We start from the raw sequence: 18,366 nt of genomic DNA on the forward strand, positions 1-18,366 counted from the left end.
AAAAAAAATAATTCATTTGGTTTTTTTTTTTTTTTTTTTTTTTTTTTTTCTGAGCACTTAATAGTTGCTAGGCATTGTGCCAGGCACTGGGAATAAATCCAACAGTGAAAAGAGAAAAAACCCTTTTTCATGGAGCATACATCCTAGAGGAGGGAGTATAGATAATAAGCAGATGCAAGATAAAATGTCATGTGCTAAATGCTATGAGAAAAATAAAGCAATTGTAAAGGGCAAAGGGGTGGTTGGTGTGGGGTTTATATAGGGTGATCCCTGGGTGGGGACTTGAGAAGACCTGAACATTGTGCTCACCTGAGTCTGAGTTCAAAGCCTTGACTTCATTTGGGTGGGTTGACTCAAGTCATGGTATTCTAGAGTCACGTGGAAAAGACCGTACAGAGTATCTATTGGTTTTTAATTTTATGTTATAGATATCCTTGAGGCTCTTTCCCAGAATAATACACACACACTCCTGCATAACATTTTAACATGCCTTGAGATCATCCTTAGATTCCCCTCAAGTTCATATCCCTGGTCTACTTTAGTCCTTTCTTTTTACTAATAAGACATTTAGTCTGAGAAAAGCAAAGTAAAAATTGTCCACAGGGTCACAGTTAGTGGCTGAGTCAAGGACCTAAGATTCCCACAAAGTTGCATGTTGCTTTTTCCACTAAAATCTGTGTTGCTAGAGTGTTAAATTTTCTAAAACAATCATAGTCTATAAAACATCTCCTGCCTTTTTTTTTGTATATGCGCCATTTTTTTTTTTACATAGAGTAAAACCTATGTACTAAAAAACCTTTGTAGTAAAACAAGTAATTTATGTAGCTAGTGTGGCTTTTCTTATTTCCTGACCAGTAACAACATAAATAACATCTTAAGTATCTCAAATGTGTCCTAGGAAGGACTCAAACTGGCAGCAGGAAAGGAAAAAGATCTTGGAATAGCAAGTTTTCTTACAGATGAAACTTTGGCTCATCATGGCTTTAAAGAGCATATAGGCACAGATAATGCCTTTGAAGGTCTCTGAACCTGCGGAAAGCAGGGGGGCTGCATATGGGAAAGGCCTTATGCCAGTTTCAACAGGGGCAGTGAGTCCCTAAGATGAAACAACAGTCACCCCTACTCCCCACCCAGTGATTTCCTTTTGGGACATTTTATACAAAAACTTGGAAGATACACTTGTCACTTTCAGGAAAGTATTCATTGTATCAACTTATCTTCTCAGCCACACTTCCTTAACAGATGTCTCAACTTTTAGTATTACAAAATAACCAAAAGATTTTAATAGTAATCATCTGCTCTGTGAAATGAGCACATGATTTCCAAAATTGGAGACTGTTACAAAAACTTTGATTTGCACATAAGATTTTCTAATAAAATATATCTGATTTTAAAACCTCAGAAGCCTAGCAAGTCTATCTCCTGTAAATATTGGTACTTATTAAATTGTTAGGCTGTTTTCTACTGTGACTCTCTTAAAGACAAAACCTACTTTTTTTCAGTTAGCTTGCCCATTAATATTGTACTGACAGCCCAGATAGAAGAAACTTGAGCCTTTTCTCTCTTAATCAGTGAAAGGCCCTTTCCCCCTTTTTCCCATCCCCACCCCCATTTTTGGGTATGCCTAGCCTACTTTTCCATCTGTGTGCCTTGTTACTATGGTGATAGGCACCATAGAAATAGAGAACAAAGCAGATGTAATAAGCATCTCCTACATGGTTTACAATGCTAAAAAGGGATCTAGATTTTTCAGACATGGCTTGTTCTTTATTGGTGGCAGAACTGGACCAGCTCCGTTGGGGGAGGGGGAATACCTGGAGTTACAGCTGATTTAGGCTCCCATATTCCTGTTGTTCTGTACTTCACCAGACCTTCCATGAGTCTTCAATACTTCACCAGACCTTCTTTGAGTCTTCAAAGTGCAGGAAGAGAAATGGAGGCCTGTAGAGAAGATGCAGTACAGAAATTAGTGCAGTATAGAAATTAGTGCCACAGACTCAATCCACTGCAAAAGACAAATATTTCTGCCAAAGCATATTACATGAGAGGGAATCTTGAGCTGGTTTTAAGGTTAACCAGTCATTAATCCTATTGCTTGATTTTTCATTGTTCAACTGAATATTTCAGTAGAGAAGATCTGCCAGTTTAGATTTTCCTCCCTTCAAAGTACTTAGTTTTTTTTTTTTTTATTTTAAATTACCATCTAGATTACTACCAACAGCTTGCAGTGTTTGATCCCATCCATTGACTTTCTTTAAAATAAGTGGTTAAACTACTAATGTGTGCTTATTGTGTGCTTGCTTTAGAATTACAATTAAATATGTTCTAGATATTGTATAAATGAATGTTTCCCTTAAGATCTTGGAGAAGATGCCCATAGGTATTTTTTACATTTTTTAAAAGTAACCTATGTGCCTCAAACTCACAACCATGAGGATCAAGAGTCACACGCTGTACAACTGAGCCAGCCAGTTGCCTCCCCATAGGTATTTTTTAACCTTCTACATACATGTTTATTTTTTACATATTACATCTTAAGTATCATATTCTTAGATGCCCTAATGAATTACCCAAAGATTAAATAAAATATTCCAGTTACTCAATTCCATCTTCTGGACAATTATTTTTATTTTTTATTTTTTTAATGTTTAAGAGAGAGAGCATGAACAGGGCAGGGGCAGAGAGCGGGAGAGAAAGAATTCCAAGCAGGCTCTGCACTGTTAGCATGGAGCCTGATGCAGGGCTTGATCCTACGAGCTGTGAGATCATGACCTGAGCCAAAATCAAGAGTCGGATGCTTAACACAGGCCTCCTGGACAATTATTTTTAAGTTTATTGTTATTTTTTAAGTTTTTCTTTTCTAGCATTTTTATATTTAAGGGACATGTACAGGGTAAAATCATTTAGCAAAGTGTTTTACATATAGAGTCCCCGGACATGAACACATTTTCGGAGCTAAGGAAGTTCAGTGTTCACCGTACCTACTGCACGGTGGCCTGAAGTTCCTTCTAGCTGCAACTTCTTATTTCTTTGGCTTTGTGACTCCTTTTTTTTTTTTTTTTTTTCTCCCTTATGGACCTGTATTTTTCCTATTTTGTCACCTGCTGTAAGGGCTTTTGTGCTGATGTGAAAATATGCTGAGAGGCAACCCCAGACTCTATGAGTTTCTTAAATACCTACACAGTGGACCCCTCCCCACCAAAGCCAGCTTTCCCCCTTTGTGGAATTGAAGACAGCCCTGGAGTGGGAGTTGGGACACTCAGTGCTGACTCTGGCTCAGCCTCCACCTGGGGTCGGCTTGAAGATGCACTTTTAACCCTGTAAAGAGCACACAGCTTAGTCATGACACAGCTTAATCAGGAGGACACACAAGGGTTTGAAACCAAAGGTGACATCAGATTTGTTTAGAGAAGTAATGCCAGCAGCTGTATGGAGGATGTGTTAGAGAGATCATCTTGGGAGACCAAGTAGAGCAGTAGAATGGAAGAGAGGAGACTAATAGCAAAGAAACTTGAGAAAGAAGTCATAAGATTCAATGGTCCCATTTCCTTTTGTCACAAGGATCCTTTGGCAATTACTTAAGATAAGTTGTGGTTACTGAAGTTTTACTAGTTTGACTTACTACTCCTAATGTTTCAACCATTTTTCATAGAAGGAATGGATTAAGTTCTCTCCTGATTACTTACTGGGTCCCCCAAATCCTCAAATTTCAGATTACTGGTGAATATACATTATATTAGCAGAACTTTAAAAATCATAACCTCTGCTATAGAATGACTTGTGCCCCCCACACCCAAATTCATATGTTGAAATCTAACCCCCCCCCCAAGGGGATGGTGTTAGGAAGTGGGGCCTTTGTGAGGTGATGAGGCCATGAGGGTGGAGCCCTCATAAGAGAATCCAGAGAGCTGCCTTGCCACTCCTATCATGAGGACATGGTAGAAAGGTCACGATAGAGAACATATTTGTCTGTGAACCAAGACTGAGTTCTTACCACACACCGAATCTTCCAGCATCTTGATATTGGACTTCTCAGCCTCTAGAAGTGTGAGAAATCAATGTTTGTTGACGAAGCCCCTCCCACCCCCATCTATGGTAGTTTGTGATAGCAGCCCGAATGGACTAAGATAGCTTCCAAACATGGATATCCTGTGACTGGAAATGAGACTTGGGAGAAGGAAGTAACGTTTGTTCTGTGGGAAGAATCATGACTCTGGGCACAGGAGAGGTCCTCTGACACCAGGTGATCATTCCGCGAGGGACAGCTCCTCATCTTCCAGAGGGCCAGAAAAACCTGGGCACACTAGGTGTGTTTCATGGCCTGGGGAGAACAGAGCTTGTCTTTGTAAGGAGTCTACTCCTTTGTGGGAGACTGTTCCCTGATACCTCTGAGGCAGAGGGAGTTTCCATTGCTTTTGATGGTATCATCAATGTGAAGGTAGAAAGTAGGCCAGGTAGAGTGATTTCTATTTTGGCAATTAAGAAGCTGGCATTCTGACAGATTGTGTAGCTTGGCTACAGTCCAGGCAGATGGTGGGCAGGATTCGAGTTCACTCTGCTCAGTCGTTTTGCTCAGACTCTTACTACTACACTTAGTACCGAATGAAGGAGTGCATGAACGAATGCACGTTTCATCTTTTGTTCAGGCCACTGGGGTAAGCTGCTTTTTATTCCTTTCACAGGTCTCTTGGAAGATTACTCCCATTCATGCTAGTTTTGCTTCTAAGAGTTTACCAGTTGTGCAGACTTAGGTAAATCACAACTGCCTCAGTTGCCTCATCTGTGCAGTAAAGATCATCTCACGGAGTCGTTGGGAGCATTAAATAATTGACATAAAGGGTTTAGAAGAAGATTTAGCATATGATTGTGTTCTGATGAGTACCAGCTTCCGTGACTCTTATAATAAACTGCACACATTCAACTGCTTCAGCCTCACATCGGTTCCTTAGGGCCAATGTATTCCCACACTGGGCTTGCTTTGTCTTACATGCCTTGGAGGAACTAGCAGGGCGAGTTCTGCCTGATTCTTTGGATAATTTATAATTTGTCATTTCAGTTAACTAGGCCTAAATGGACTTTTTCCTGGTCATTTTTAAAGTGCAGTCATATTGCTTAATGCTGACAAATTAGGCTTGTATAATTATGGATTGAAGAGGCACACTGTAGACAAATTAGGAAAAAGTAGAGCTGTCCCAGGACCAGATCAGAAAAGCCTCTGAGTTTTTGTTATAGCCTGAGACTTCTTCAATCTTCACATTCTCCAAAATTCAATCTTGAATTATTCAGCAAATGGACAAGCCAAAACAAAACAAAAAACTATAGTCTCACATTTTTAATGGCTATTTGGAAATAGGTAGACTTTTTAACCTTGAAAAATCTTTCATGCAAATTGATCATCATAGTAACACGAGTTACTCGAAGTAACACGAGTCTAGATGTTATAAAAATCTTTGTTAGAGGTCCTAAAATTCCTTTGTAGGGTTTTTTTTTTTTTTTTTCCTCTTGTGCATGAAGGTAATGGAATCAGTGATTGGTAGTTTCCTATATGCGAGAAAGTTTATTCTAATAATCTCGTTTTTGGAAAACAGACCATCATTTGAATAATCTCTTGGAGTGTGTGTGTTTATGGAGAATGAGATGTAAGGATACACAGAGGGGTTACCTGATACGTGCAGGGGTAGAGGGAGCAGGAGAAGAAAATTCTTGTGTTCTGGTTTCCCCTTTTGATTCTTGTGTTTTTCCTCTCTAGTGAAGTCCTCAGAGATATTACACATGGTGAAGTCTTATAAAAACTTCTCTTTAAACAAAATGTTTCCTTTCCTAATGTGATTCTGCTTTGGTGCCCTTGTCGTCCATGTGCTAGGAATTTTGAAATGCCCTCTGCGTAATTCTGTGATCTTAACCTAATAATTTCATTTGGATTTACCAGGTTTAGCAGCTGTGGTTTTCACCGACTATTGCTAAATTGCATTAATGTCTCAAATTGAAAAACTCTTTTTTTTTCCTACCTTGGCCCAAATTATTTAGTTTTATAAAATCTAAGCCTTTTCCCCAACCATTGTAATTTTCATGTATTTGCAAGAAAACTTACAATATTAAAATTCCAATGGACGGCTCAGCTAGGCTGCACATCTCTCCCAGGACACTAGTGCAGCTTGTAGTGTGGTGTGTAGAACAGTGTTTTCTTGATAAAGCCATCTATCCTCTTTTCTTCTGGGAGAACACAAGACCTCAGTTCCATTGTAATTTAAGTAGTCTTTGGTGTGATATGATAAATGCTTGCAGTTTGATATTAATGGTTATTCTTTGGCAAAGCAGACTACAAAATTGAGAAGCCAGAGGCTTCGGAGAGCATAAGCTTAGAATGACAACAACTTTGTTGGATAATTCTGCAGTTTTGTTTGGAGGGAATCAGATGGTGAATTTTGCCTTTCCATTTAATTATTTCATGTAACAGGATTTTTTTTTTTAATAGTTGACAATATATCTTGCTTCCTTTGCAATCTGTTTCTAGGGCTCCTTTAGTTTTTGTGGTTTAATTGCAAGGCAGTGGTTTCTGAAGTCTCAGAAAGAAAAGATATGCTCTTATATTCCTCCCAGGGTTAATTTTGTTGATTCTGAATCCCATCTGATCTCTATGCTATCATATTCTCACTTTCCCTGTTTGGAGTGTAAATTTTCCTCCTGCATTCAGGATGTGAAGCAATAGTTTTCCTTGTTGTTGGGTCATATGGCCAAACATTTCTGTATCTACAGGTAATGATATGTATCAACAACATGCTCTATCAATTACAAAGGTATTTTTTACATGTGTAATAGCATCTGATTCTGACAATCTGGTGAGGGAAAAGGGGAGGTTGGCTGCAGTTAATTCCTATTATATGGATGGGCTCTGAAAAGTCACTCAAACCCAAAATAACACACAAACAGAAGGGCAAGGACAAGGACTCGGGCCTTTTAACACCATGTCCGGTGTTATTTCTGCCCTGTCATACTGTGCCGACATACCCTGGTCTGTGCATGACACATTTCTCATGTAAGGAATTTGGTCAATATACTATGTAAAATTGTTGGGCCAAATTTTCACACCCTTTATAAAACCAAAATATTATTCTTTAGTTCTTTCCCTACTCAGCATTTATTATTACTCTATATGTGTAGTGAGAGAAGCTTCCTGCTTCCCAGGCTAAGGACATTGTAAGTGAACCATTTAATAAGGAACAACAGGATAGCAGTAAGAGCGATGTCCCAAGGTGACATGACTATAAGTGACAAGTTCAGTGGAAGCAACGTAGGAGGTGAGACCTGAGCTGAGCCTTGCAGGATGACATAGAATTTAGAAAGATGGGTGGGGAGGAAATGTCTGAGCAGAGGTGTGCAGGAAAGAATGCATGTAATTCTGAAATAATTGTGGATGAAATGGTATGTCCAGGATGCCTCAAGATAATCCTGAGCGTGGGTGTGACATGAATTGAGAATTGTTGAAGCTGGGTGAAGGATACATGGAGCTTCCATATACTATTATTTATACTTTTGTGTGTGTTTGGAATTGTGCTCCTGGAATAAAAGGGTTTGTTCAAAGGCATAGTGTGAAATGTTGTTGGAAAGGAGGTGGGGATGAGATTTGGTTAAGAGAGGGTGTTGGAGACTGTACCCTGTAGAGCCTGGGTGAGTACTGGTAGACACTGGTTCATTGACTGGACTAGAGTCTTACTTACCGTGAGGCTAAGGCAGAGTTGGAGTGCAGTCTGGCATCCTTATCAGAGATGGAAGGATGGCCACAACCGCACTTACATCCGGGTAGGCCCCACCACATCCGATGTGGCATATTGCGTTCTGGGAAGCACATTTAAAGAGGACTTTTTACAAACCCAAGTTTCCATGGTGGGACGTCTCAGGCGCAGAAAAGCATCTCACATCTTCTTGGGAATCTTCCTGGCAGAACACTTCATTAACTTAAGGTTGTCTACCTGGTTAGGGACTTACTTTCCCTTCTGCCAAGTCCCTCTCCTCCTTCCCAAACTCTGTCTCTTGTGGGCCTAAGAATGGGCAGTTGAAGGGAAATAAAATCGTTACCGTGATTCCCCAGTAATATGAAGGGACTTGTGTGTGACAGAAACTAACTTAATCTCCTGGAAACAGACTTTAACAGCCAAGTGGGTTATACACAGTGGCTCTGAACCATTTGGAAATCCAGACACTTTAGTGTAGCTTTCTGAAGCAAAGTTCCTCCTTCCTTCCTGTTTAAAATATTACTCTACTGCTGAGGAAAAAGAGGAAGGACATATCATAGAAATTTGGATAGTTGGTAGTATTAAGGAATTGTTAATTATTTGGATGTGATTCACTGGCATGCTAGAGTGGACAAGAGCTAATTGTTGTATTTTCAGGAACTTTCCAAGCCAACTGTTAAACACATCCATTAAATAATTAAATTATACAAACTTAAAGTATTAAAATAAAAGTGATACTCAAAACTGATCACTTCCTAATTATTTTACTATAATTTGCTGTTATCCATGCTCCTAAGGTTACTTATGTGTCAGGTGTCTGCATAGTGGAAGTACTATATAACGGTGGCTACACATTTCTTCTCAGTCCCACATTCAGCGCCATCATGTTAGTAGCTTGAAATTGGCCATGGTGGAAACAGTTTTGCCATGCAAGTTAGCAAAGACTGTAAATCAGGACCTTTTTTCCCTCCTCAGAGAACTGGTTGTTGAATATCTACCTGCACACCATTGGGTATGATTATAGTATTCTGGTCTGTGTTTTAAAGATTTTTAAAGACTTTAAACCTTTTAGAGATATGTTCTAAAATAGGTCAGATAAAATATGATATCTAGAATTTATTTTAGGTAATCCAGTGGGGCTGGGTATTTTGATTGTTGTATCAGAGTGATGGGCACATGGGCTTCCTTACACTCCTCTCTTTCTTTTATGTATGTTTAAAATTTCCCATAACGAAAAGTTAACAATTAAGGAATGCTACAATGAAAATAAATAAGTTGCCTATACCCAGTAGATAGTCTGGTACCTGTCGGTACTTCAAACTTTGATGCCAACATCAAACATATAGAGTATTATACTCTATAGAGCCCTATTTGTAACCGGTTCACATAGACCATTGACTTTTTTTTTTTATGTTTATTTATTTTTGAGAGACAGAGAGAGACAGAGCACAAGCGGGAGAAGAGCAGAGAGAGAGGAAGACCCAGAATCCGAAGCAGGCTCCAGGCTCTGAGCTGTCAGCACAGGGCCCAATACAGGGCTCGAACTCACGAACCGTGAGATTATGACCTGAGTTGAAGTCAGAAGCTTAACCCACTGAGCCACCCAGGCACCCTTACACCATTGACTTTAAATGTCTGTTTCTTGTTAAATAAAATCAAGAGATCACTCTGTGCGGTTTGCCATACCCATAAGGATGGAGGAATCCAGAAGAACCCTCCCTAGGACACTGAAAAGCTCTCTCTTCAAAGTGGGAGAAAAATGCATTTGTTGGATTGCAATCCTGTTTGCAGAACCAGTTGTACAAATAGGGAAAAAATGAATCAAGTTATTGCTCAGAGGGCTACTTCAGATTACATGACAGCTGTGTACCCTTTAGATTTATTTTCAGTCTAGCTGATTTGAGTCATTGCTCAAGAAAGGAGTGCTGTCAAGTGAATTGTCTTCTGTGCAGATGACGAGAGCCTTTCTAAACATTGCCTTGCTGATACAAGTGATGTGTTTAGAATTGTTGGCCTGTGAATTAAATTAGATCCAATCCAGTGGCTTAAGAAGCAGAGTGTAGGCTATGTACTGACTGCATTTCACAAAGAGTACACAAACACGGTGTTTTTTTCCTAACACGTATCTAGACACCAAATGGAAAATGTATAGCACAAATTACATAGAATAGATCTCTCTTTCCCTATGTTTGAAGTCCCTTTCATTTCATTCTTTTTTCATTATCATTCTTTGTTTATTTTTGAGAGAGAAAGACAGAATGCAAGCAGGGGAGGGGCAGAGAGAGAGGGAGGCACAGAATCTGAAGCAAGCTCCATGCTGTCAGCACCGAGCCCGATGCGGGACTCACACCCATGAACTGTGAAATCATGATCCGGGCTGAAGTTGGGCATTTAACTGACTAAGCCACTGAGGCGCCCCCCCCATTTCATTCTTAATAGGAACTTAGATTATGGTGATAGTTTCTTCTTGTCTTTGTGTAATAATTCATCCTAACTAAATCCAGTTGCCCAGAAAAAAAAAAAATTATGTCGAATAAGGGAATGCAAGTGGTCACTTTGATTGCCCCATCATTAGCATGGTGAGGATATTATTTGGCTTTATAATGGGGACAGGAAAGGACAGTAAGAACCTTGAGAAAGTAGTCTATAATATCTGTTTTGTAATTTTAACTTATGTGAGTCTCTCTGGTCTGTGTAGAAATACAAACTTAGACTGTTCTGTAGGTTTAACCACAAAAAAGAAAAAAAAAATCAAAGTGTCAAGCAATGAAAACAACAGATGTCAAACTCAGGTAACCTGGGTCAGAATACCAGAAGGAAACCTAGACTGAAACAGGAATCGAGAGCAGGAAACCAGAAGTGAGAGTTGCACGGGTAGAACAAGAATCAGGACTCACCCTCCTAAGACGGAGCTAGACAGAGGAATCCCAGGAGAACCTGGTAGAAACTGAGACCTGGCTGCAATTTTCCCCATGTTAATTCCTTTGCAACCACAACGTTCCGTGCCCTGCGTGGTCCCATCACAGTATAGGTCCTGAAAGAATTTCTTCAGAATCTATAAATGGAAACCATGGTTCAAGATTAAGTTGAAGCATGCAGATGAGACATGATTACTAAGGAAAAACACATATTAAATTTTTGAAGTATCACAATCACAGGACTATGACTGACTCACTCAGCTATTATTTATTAAGCTCTACTATCTGTGCTAAGTGCTGGGCATACATCGGTGCACCCTACAGGTAAAAGCCCTGTGTTCTCAGAGCTTACTGCCTAGTGGGTAGATCCAGACAATAGACTAAATAATTATATAGCACATCAAACAGAGATAAATTAGAGAAAAACAAACAGGAAATATTCTCCAGAATTAGATTCCCCAAGGATACATTTTCCAACTCTATCAAAGCTAGCAAAGAGAAGATTGAGAGTTATAAAAATACAAAACACAGCACATCTGAAATTCCTTCATGTTACTATTAATTCTGTTGATAAACCAAATGTATTCACTGTTTTACAACCAGTAAGTTTAAAGCACAAATGTGAGTTGAAGTACCATGGGAGAGGTAGCAGCTTTTTTTTTTTTTAAACTAAAATAAAATGAAATAGATACACTTACATATTTTGTGAGAGAGTTAGTAGTTCATGATCAGGAAGACAATGGGATGCCTCCAACAATGAAGCTTTGATGGTACCCAGGCCTCTTTATGTCCTTCATCTCACCTTCATCAGCTTTCCTACTGGGTTCACTCTTGAGAGCAATACTGAGTCAAAACTTAGCTATGCCAAACGCTTTATAAAGGTATGAAACCTTAGGTTAGCAAATTATCCTTGATTTAAAGCTAAAGAGCAAAATTCACGAGATTGCTCACTGGTCTTCCAGTGAATGTTGGCATATTAACTAACACTTTATGATAAAGCCTTTTAGCAGTCGAGCTTTATTCTTTCTTTTCCCCGTGTCTCCCAACAGCCAGTACTTACCAGGTTTTCCCTCATAATGCTACTTAAATTGCCTCATCCCTGGTCATTTTCACTGACACTCTCCTATTTGGGTCTTTGCTACTTAATTATTAAATTACTACTGTAGGGGGAGCCTGGGTGGCTCAGTCGGTTGAGTGTCCAACTTCAGCTCAGGTCATGATCTCCCGGTCTGTGAGTTCGAGGCCACCTCGGGCTCTGTGCTGACAGCTCAGAGCCTGGACCCTGCTTCGGATTCTGTGTCTCCCGCTCTCTCTGCCCCTCCCCCGCTCATGCTCTGTCTCTCTCTCTCTCTCTCTCTCTCTGTCAAAAATAAATAAACATTTAAAAAAAATTTTTTTTAATTACTTCTGTAGGATCCTACCTGGTTCTCTTGCCTTCATTCCGTCTCTCTTCTCCTGCCCCATTTATCTCCCATGCCCCACCAGGTTAGTCTTCCTGAAACATGTCTGGCATTCTGTTTTAGAATCTCTCATGGTTCTCTTTTGTGAGTCAAGTGAAGCCATCCTCTTCATTCTGGAATCTTAACACTAAAAGCCTCACTAGGTCACTTATTTGTGAAGTCATCTCCCTCTGACTAGGAATAGTCTCTCCTCAGGGGACCTGCTACCTCATTGCTCTTCTTATCTCAAGACCTTTCTGTTCTTGCTCTACTGTGACTAGAGTGCTTTCTGATCCAGCTCCTGCATATCCCTACGGGCCCAGGCTGCTTTCTTTAGTCCCTGAACTATGACTTTGTTGACCTTTGTACGAGGCAAAGCTTTGTACAAGCTTTGGATGGTGAGAAGAACACAATGTTTGGTATCAGTTATGGGATCAAGCTCTTGTTCACAAATTGTGGCTTAGGCTGCTTGTTTTTTCCTCTCTGGGCTGCTATAAAGCCAAGCAAATGATTTGAATGACTTATGGGGAAAAAATGCTCCCTAAACTTTAAAGCATTATGCAGCTGTATCTCATTTCAATCATACTGTGTTTCAACTGTATTGTTTAATTCTTGATAATATATTTTCTTGTTGCCTGATCACTTAGTGTATATTTCCCATCTTCCTAACTTTTATGTGTGTTTTAAGGGTAGATATAAGATGAAATACAAAATAAAATGAATTCTCATTGACAGATTATTATTCCTTTTTGTCTTGTTCATCTCACACCATAGCAAATGTTTAGTAAAATTTCCCATGTTGGGAGAATCCAATGAATAAAAGTGTAAAGTTCCAGGTGCTAAAGGAAAGGATAGTATTTGATACAGGGAATGAGAGAGTAACAGGAAGAAAACAAGGTGACCAGAGAGAAAGAGCCCATCTAGGGAACTGGCCTGCCTCAATACTGACTTCTTTCATGGGTCCACTGACAAACTCAGGATTCAACTCCCAGGCAGTCTCTGCAACCTTTTCATACCACAACAGTAGAATTGCCTCGCTTTCTTTTTTTCCCACTTTCTAAAGTTTTTATTTAAATTCCAGTTAACATACAGTGTAATATTAGTTTCAAGTGTACAGTATAGTGAGTCATCAATTCTGTACATCACCCAGTGTTCATCACAACAAGTGCACTCCTTAATTTCCATCACCTGTTTAACCAATCCCCCCAACCACCTCACTTCTTGTAACCATCAATTTGTTCTCTATAGTTAAGAGTGGCTTTCTTGGTTTGCTTTTCTCTTTTTTCCCCCCATGACTGTTAGTTTTATTTCTTCAGTTCCACGTATGAGTGAAATCATACGGTATTTGTCTTTCTCAGACTGACTTATTTCACTTAGCATATAGTCTCTAGCTCTATTCACGGTTCCAAATGGCAAGATTTAATTCTTTTTCATGAATCTGTAAAAAATCTGTCCATCAGTTGATGGACACTTGGGCTGTTTCCATAATTTTGCTATTGTAGATAATGCTGCTGTAAGTATTGAGGTGCATGGATCCCTTTGAATTAGTATTTCTATATTCTTTGGGTAAATACCTAATAGTTAGAGTTGCCTCACTTTCTTAAGAATAACAGTTCTTGCACAGAGTAGGCTGTCAAATGTTTATTGAGTTCACCATGCACATAATTTTCCTACTGTTATGCATGTATACACACACAGTATGTTTATATGCCCACATATACATGCCAGTGGATTTGTCTGTCACTGCTTGTAATTATCCACATTTTTCTTCCCTTTTAAATTTCATTCTGACATGTAGCAGGAGTGTGTCTGCTTTGTCTGCAGAGTAGCACTGGTACATTTGAAAGGTGTTTGTGTGGTGATGGGGATGCCTGATCACTTGATAAAGTCATAGGTATTTGTAGGAACTACCTGATGTATTTAAATCGCTAAAAAGTGTCCATAATAATATTGCATTATAATATTATAATTTACTCAAATGATACTTAAAATTAATAAGAATAAATAATAATCAGCAAACCAGAATTCATTTTTGCATAGCTATCTTCTAACCCATCTCCCACAGGCAATTTCCTAGGAACAAGAGATACGGTAGTGGTGTGAGGAGTTATGATTCTGTTTAGTGTCCACCACTCAAAGAAAAATACAAACTGTGACAACTCTTGTTGGAAAACACTATCCTTGGACAATAAGAAGAACCATTAGATACTTATAACTCTTACTATGTCTGGGTCACTGAGTCTTAGTACTCATTTAAAAAACAAACTGATCAAGGGGTGCCTGGGTGGCTCAGTCTGTTGAACACCTGACTCTTGATTTTGGCTTAGGTTGTGATCCCAGGGTCATGAGATTGAGTTCCGTGTCAGGCTCCACGCTTAGAATGGAACTTGCCTGAGATTCTCTCTCTCTCCCTACCTCTCTCCCTTCCTCACATGCTCTCTCTCTTTCTAAATTAAAAAATGTTTTAAACTAAAAAGAAAATGAATCAAACAGTAAAATATAGTCCCTATTTTCAGGGAATTCCTAATTTACAGTAGGATAAAGGGAACAATAGTGACCCCAGCAAAACAATTAGGAGAAGTGGGATTTGCTTGTCACATTAGAACCAAATGGCACATTTCTCCAAAGCAAGTCATTAAGGATTTGTGATTGTTTTGTTTCAGAGTAGATTTAGTGACATGGAAAATGCTAGCTTAACCGTGTTCTCCACTCACCAGGCGGGCTGAGTGAGTGCTCACATTTCAGATGATCTAGCCTGGCTACAGGACAAGACATTTGCATAGCAGTTTGGGAAAATTGCCAAACAACAAAATGAAGACTTATGCTTTTGAAATTCCTCTTATTACTGCTTTAATTAAATTGAAGTTTCCAGAGGGATGGACTTTTAAATGAAATTTTAATAGTGCCTCAGCTAATTCCAGTATATTCTTTCATTTTACTGGGCTTTCACAATGTGATCATACTTGGTTTCACTTCCTGGTTTGTCCACACCAGTCTGTTGTTGCTGGGAAATATTTAAATAAAGCGTTTATGGGAGAAGCATATTGTTTTGCAATGGATGAAAGCATTTGGGTTTGATTTTGATTTAGTTCATGTAGTAGTTTTATAGAACTAAGATTTCTGACGCCTGAACTGGTAAATCGGTTGCCCAAAGAAAACTGTAGGAAAAAAAAAAAAAAGAAAAAAGAAAAACCTTTGGTGCTGAAGTTAATTAAGTTACCTTGTGGTGAAGTTGTCTACAGAACTGTTTGATTAGGCACCAGTTGTGAAACAAATGAAATGTTGGCCCATAATTAGAGTAATTGTAACTTGATTTTAAGCAGAGGCTTGATTGCGTGGTGAGTGACATAATGCCTAAGGATTTTTCCAGAAGAAGAGCCTGGTATATTCTCAAACTGATGGCTTGCTTATGGCGTGTTAAACATGGCCACTGGTCCATCTGGCACCATTTGTGTTGTGTTTTTAAAAAGGCTGTGTGTGTTACAGCATTGCATCAAGTGGTGGGCTATTAATTCTAAAAGTGATATTTTTACCCCAAAACTTCTAATTTCATCAAAGTATTCAGGTACTGTCTAGTGTAAAACAAAACAAAACAAAAAACTAATCAAATCAATTTGTCTTTTGAAAACACCAATTAAGCAGAAAAGGCTGCTCCCTCAAAATCTAATTGTTCTGTCCAGGTGTACCATTTGACTGGCTAATCTGAAAATTTAATTTTTTTTAAGCATAACTATTTTTCTGCTTGAGATTTTAGTTTTGCAGCCCATTTATGTTTAATAAGGTGATCTGATATATACCTTAATATAGAATTAGGGCTCCTGCTCTTGTTGTCAAACCCCCTGCAATGAATTCTCCTGATGCTTTCAGATTAATTTCTCTAATATATACTAACATGCCCTTAAATGTATTTTTTCCGTCATTCCCCTATTCAGACACCATCAATGGTTCCCTACTGGTTATATGCTCAAATGTAAATTACTTTCTGCTCTCATAAAAATATTTTGTTATTAATTCTAAAAGTAAAATTAAACTAATATAAAGTGACCCTAAAACAATAATTTCTCAGGCCTGAGCTGTGTCTTGAAAAGTTCTTAGCCTGACATTGGAGACTTTCTTTACCATCTGACCCTAATCTACTTACGTCTGTTATTTCTGTCTCAAAAATTCTATTCCATCTGTGTATGTCTCTTCACTAACTCCTAAAATTCACCTCAGAATCCTCCTACCTTCTTTGTTTGTTCCTTCATTCCTCCATATAAAATATGTGCTCTATTATTCTTACCCCTTCTACCTCTATCCCGAAGGATAAGATTTATGCATACATAAATCCTATGCATCTTTCGTGATCCACTCGTAACTCCTCTGCCGTAAGTATTATTCCTTTGGTGTATATTGCCCTAAGATGCCACTAAGATGCCCTAAGATGTAATCCAGTTGAACTTTCTTGTATTCATGCTTTATTTCACTAAAGCATGAGTTCCTCTCAAAGGTCAGGTCTGTGTTCGACACCCTTCTATTCCCTTCAACATTTGGGCTGATGCTTTGCACCTTTGTCGAAAATAGGTCACGATTGTCGAGGACACCTAGTGTGAGAGTGGATGCAGGATAGGACATCCTATCACACTCTCTGTTGAGGTCCCATCTCTGGCCATGACACAAGTTGGTGGTATATAGGGTCCTCTTTACTTCTACATCTGTTCAGCTAGCAGCAGCTAAGTTGTTGGCTTCCTTGAATGGGTAAGACTTTCCACAATCAAAACAGATGGTGTTGTCAAATATAAACGGAAAAATATTATTTCTTGTGGGTGGTAAGGGGGGAAAAAAAGGACACGGGAAAAAAAAACACACCATTAGCTTTCTTGGCACAGTCTTTCTGCCTTTCAAGTTTGGTTGCTAAGAAATGACCGAAGATTCATTTGCTGTGTACAAAGGAGAAACTTAGGTCACTAACCCGGAGATTATGCTTCTTGTGCAGCTGAATTTGTCACTGAGCCAGACAAAGCCCCACCCTGATTTAGAAGTCATGTGTTAAACTTCCAGATGGGAAATGTGACTTCTGTCTCCTGAGAAGCCATCAAAACTCTAAAATTCCCAGGTTCCTCTCCTTTGCTAACATCAAATGAAGCCTCAGAATCCTGCTGGCCTCTGAAGCCCGAAGCCAAACCTGTGTGCAGAAACTCCGCCTGTCACCTTTGCAATGTGGGGCATTCTCCCTGATTCCTAGTAGTTATTTGTGGGTTTCTTTAGAAGCCTGACCTTGCTTTATCACTTCAGTATGCCCTGAGCTGCCTGAAATTATACTTAATGCCATGGCTGAGCTAAACCTCTCTCCTCTGCCGATAGGTCTTGAATCTGCTAAATGTCTCAGGGGCTTCTGCATGTCAAGTGGAATTTGGAGAATTGAAGATGATGCGGTGGTTGTAGGAAGTTGTTGTGGTCTTTGCTCCAAGCAAGGAAGTCTAATTTTAACTCTTTTCTCCATTCACTTAATGTTTAATAGCAGCTTCTGCCTGTACGAATACAGGACCATACAGTGATGAGCATGATACATGTAGACCAGACCTCATAGACCTTATAGTTTAGTGGGAGAGAAATAAACTTTTTTATTTTGAACAATTTTATTTGAACAATTGCAGGAAGATGTGTGGCCAGCACTATGAAAGCAAGGGAGAGAAAACTAAAAGAGCTCGTTGTGACAGGCCTGGTCAGAGTGGGCAGGGAAGGCTTCCCTTAGGAAGAAAGTCTGTAAGTCATTGACTCAGGAAGTCCGTGGCTTAATGACTGCTATTTGGGCCTTGAAGGTGAATTTGACCTTCTAAGTGTGCTGCTTTGCACTCTTCCAAATTGCAACTATTTTGAATAGGAATTAGCCCTCCTGTGACACTGTTCTTAGGCAGTGCTGTGCTACCAGTGGTACCATATGTATTTGGTCTTTGCTCCTGGCACAGAGCTAAAACCCTTGAAATTTCCTGATAGAAGCGCCTTTTGTTACTCATAATGAGCCCTTCTTAGCCACCTGAGTTTAGGCTAATGAGGTGACTCTGGGCCCCTGGAGAATTTCAGGTTGGGGGCTGGTCACCAGGGGAACCAGCCTTGTGATTAGAGGGTTGGAACTTTTTTTTTTAACGTTTTTTTGTTTTTTTGTTTTTGTTTTTTTTTTTTTTTGAGAGGGAGAGGGAGACAGAGCACGAGCAGGGGAGGGCCAGAGAGAGAGGGAGACACAGAATCTGAAGCAGGCTCCAGGCTCTGAGCTGTCAGCACAGAGCCCGATGTGGG

At 39.4% G+C, this 18,366-nt stretch overlaps 1 protein-coding gene and 1 long non-coding RNA gene across 3 annotated transcripts in view; one reads left to right on the forward strand and one right to left on the reverse strand.

Moving 5' to 3' along the window:
* The window catches only part of LOC128313920 (basic salivary proline-rich protein 1-like), a 50,583-nt gene that overhangs the window by 13,182 nt on the left and 19,035 nt on the right, over positions 1–18,366 (forward strand). The window lies entirely within an intron of this gene.
* On the reverse strand, positions 1,746–12,230 carry LOC113599266 (uncharacterized). Its single transcript, XR_003420032.2, has 2 exons — positions 12,073–12,230; positions 1,746–1,941 (listed from the first exon to the last, which is right to left on the reverse strand). It is a non-coding gene; the product is annotated as an uncharacterized LOC113599266 (long non-coding RNA).

Source organism: Acinonyx jubatus, chromosome C1 (genome assembly GCF_027475565.1).
Source record: "Acinonyx jubatus isolate Ajub_Pintada_27869175 chromosome C1, VMU_Ajub_asm_v1.0, whole genome shotgun sequence".
NCBI classification, from domain to species: Eukaryota; Metazoa; Chordata; class Mammalia; order Carnivora; family Felidae; genus Acinonyx; species Acinonyx jubatus.